At 40.6% G+C, this 3,524-nt stretch overlaps 1 long non-coding RNA gene across 1 annotated transcript; it reads left to right on the top strand.

Annotated features, from left to right (window-relative positions):
• Positions 1–552: 552 nt before the first annotated feature.
• Positions 553–2,779, top strand: LOC146935516 (uncharacterized). The gene is made up of 2 exons (XR_015030260.1): positions 553–814; positions 2,594–2,779. It is a non-coding gene; the product is annotated as an uncharacterized LOC146935516 (long non-coding RNA).
• The last annotated feature ends 745 nt before the right edge of the window (positions 2,780–3,524 follow it).

Raw genomic sequence — 3,524 nt, 5'->3', positions numbered from 1 at the left:
TATGACAAGATACCATTAGGAATGGTTATGTTAAGCGGGTAAGATCCGAGTCTGGGACAATAAGTTTATGTCTAGCAAGGTAAGCTCTGAGTCATGATATGTTAAGAAGACCCTACTTTTGAGTGATGTTAGGATTAAGAAGGCTATGTTCAGTTACATGCAGGTTAAGACCAAGATGAGAAAATTATACGATGAACTTCTTGATAATGTATGATTAGAACATGTTTGGCTCAGACCATATATGGTAAGTTTTGTCATGATGATTGGTAGTCGATCTCTAAATTTCGAGGACGAAATTTCTTTAAGGGGGGTAGAGTGTAACATCCCGCTCGTCTGCTAATGGAAAGTTTATCTGACAAACGTATCAGAGGACTAAGAGTCATAGAAAACGAGTATGGTGAAGAATGTTATGTACGATGGAGGATATTATTAAGTGATATTAGTAAAGTATGGACTTATGTATCAGAGTCAATCGAACACGCTTAAGGCAAGGGCATAATGGTAATTGCTCGCAAAAGGGGTATTTAAGTGATTTTGGCTCCAAAATCTCTCATTTCCAATTCTCTTTCTCTCTCTAGGTTTTGAGAAGAGAATTCTCTCCTCCTTCTCTCTAACCCACGCCCTCCCTCTCCACTCTAAATCATCCAATCTTCCTCTAAACATGATCAAGCAAGGATTAAGGTGGTTTAGCAAGCAAGAAGCAAGTGGAGGAAAGGATTTAAGCATGGTTTTGGATGGAAGCTAAAGATTGAGAATGAATCAAAAGCTAGAGTTTGATGCTTGAAGCTTGAAGTTATGCAAGAAACATGTTTAGGTGAGTTCCATAGATAGTTTACCTACCTTTGGTTGTGTAAATTCATGTTAGAAAGGATTGAATTATGTTTATGTGAGGTTTAGAACCCTAATGTTCTCTTGATCAATTCTTGTGATTTATATGTTAAAATTGCCATGAGATATGTTTAAATAAGTCTATGTATGTTGTTGGATGGATTTGGTGCATTACAGGGTCGAATTGGACGAGTTTTGGGTCGAAAATGGCAAAAACCCGCGGCCGGAACACGCGAAAACGCAGAATTCGCAGCGCTGCGCCTGACCAAGGGCGCTAGGCGCCCACAAGTCAGGGAGCCAGCGCTAGGCGCCCTCCCTCTGGCGCCAGGCGCCCCAGACAGGACAACGTTCGCGTTGTTCTGCGCTCGGGTGCTTGGGGGCAGTCGCGTGGGGGTCCGTAGCGATCGTTTCGAAGTGTTCTTTCACTGTTTTTACTTATCTTTGTACTGGAACAAGTTTGGCTTTATCAAATCATGAAATTTGTAAACGGCTCGTAACTTGGGTTTATGGCATTTTCGGTCTTTAGAAAGTATTGAAAATTTGCACGCATCGTCAATTGATCCTTGCATCCTTAATCGTGGCAATCTTAGCATGTAACACGAGGGTGGCTCAAGAGAGCTTAAGTATGATGGGGTAGTAATAAGCTAAGAAAGGGAATGTATGTAGAGCCTCGGCTTAGCTAGTCGAGAACTAGTATGTTTAGCAAGAATCCCTAGAAAGATAAGACGCGAAGTGTAATCTCTTCGCACAAGAGCTAGTATGATTTAGCAAGTACGTAAGCCGTGGTTTGACTAGTTAGTCTCTTCACCATGATTAGGTATGTTTATGAACAAGTATAGGTTACCAATAATCGGATCGATCAAGGTTCCGAGGTAAACATGTATGTATGATTATGTTTAACTTATGCACGACAAGACTATGACTAATAAGTGTAGGTGACATGTCTCTTGATATCCACATCAGGGGGATACAAGGGGTTCTCATTATGAGAACGATTCAAGCCGTAAGGGACCCGCATGTCACCGAGTAAGCAAGACGTAGGTGTTCGTGTCTCTCATTATCCACGCCAGGGGGATACGGGAGGTTCTCGACCTAAGGGGAACGGTTTAAGCCGCAAGGGACCCGCACGACACCGAGGGAGTCCGATGTACGTACATCGGTCATGTATGGGATTGATCTCGGGGTTACTCCACCCGGGACTATCCGTAAAATGAATCAAGATAATAACTGTTTGTTCAACGCTAACCAATTAATGAACTTAGACACGATTATGTTTATTATGATTATGATTATGTTATGTTTATGCTCATGATCGAGCCCATGTATGATTATATTTAAGAACAAGAACAAGAGCATGATATGTTATTAGACGGGAGCTAGATATGTATAGGACAAGTAAAGAAAGCTATGCCGTGACGACCTTAGGTTTCCCTAATCGTCCGGTTTAGAATCATGTCATGAATATGCTATGTTATTTATGTTTAGGCCTTGTTACGTATAGCGTACACTTGGCAATGCGGTTTAGGTTCCCTCAACCGCCATGACATGTATAGGTGAGAAGCCTATAACAAGTAAGATATGACTATGACGGCTCTAGTATGCACTACCGTCTAAGTTTGCAAGTCCCCACACACGTATAATCAACCGTCAGGTTGTAATGTAGACACGTGGTGACCGTAGGTTTTCCCTTGAGGTTACCTATAGCCTAGGAATTAGGGGAACTCGCTGAGACATTATGTCTCATCCCAATCCTTATTTGTTTCAGATAAGCAGGATGTTTATGCATGTTCGGAGCCGGATGGATATTACTTCAAGGGTTCGTTCTTGAAGCTGCAGGATGTTATGGACTTCAAGGATGTATTTTTACGTATGGATGAGTTGTATTGTATTATTATTTATACGAACGGAACTTGATGTAAATATTATTCATTCGAAGTTTTTAATTGTTGTATATTTTAATGTATCCAGTACTAATATTAACGCACGTGCCAGACTTTCTAGATACGTCTGGTATGGGTGTTACAATCCTCTCTTGACGATAATTTTAAAAGACTTTTTGAACTAGCAGATAATAAATTAGTAAATGTTGCTAATAAGTATGTGTTGGGTTGGGGGGTTAACGATGAGACGCGGAAGTGGCGAATGAGGTTGTTTGCGTGGGAGGAGTGGTTGGTGAAGGAGTGTGTAAATCGATTATCTAATGTTGTTTTGTAGGTTGAGGTGGTTGACCGGTGGGTTTGAAAACTTCATCCTTCCCAACGATACATGGTAAAAAAATGCTTATACCAACTTAACTGTTGCTGATGTTATTTTTAATGTGGAGTATAATCATGTGTTGTGGCTTAAAGCGGTGTCGCCCAAAGTTAACATTTTTGTTTGACGCTTGCTTTTGAATCGGATTTCCACAAAGGATAATTTGTTTAGGCGGCATATCTTGGTTGATACGGATATTCATTGTTCATCCGACTATAGTTGTTTGGAATATCGAGACCGCTTATTTTTTGAATGTGACTTTTACAGCGGCTTTGGAGTCATATGGCTGGTAAGGCTTATCAACAGTTCATCACGGTAACTAGCTAGATCATCTTTTTCAATTTGGTGGGCTAGGGGGTTTTTCTAAAAACTATCACCTAGCTTTCAATATTATTTGTACGATATGTGCTTTACATCGTATGGAATGAGAGAAATGAGAGGAT

Source organism: Medicago sativa, chromosome 3 (genome assembly GCF_051527215.1).
Source record: "Medicago sativa cultivar Bolivia chromosome 3, Bolivia_mono, whole genome shotgun sequence".
Lineage (NCBI taxonomy): Eukaryota > Viridiplantae > Streptophyta > Magnoliopsida > Fabales > Fabaceae > Medicago > Medicago sativa.
Note: the sequence above shows the minus strand (reverse complement) of the source record. Positions and strands in the feature narration are given on the sequence as shown.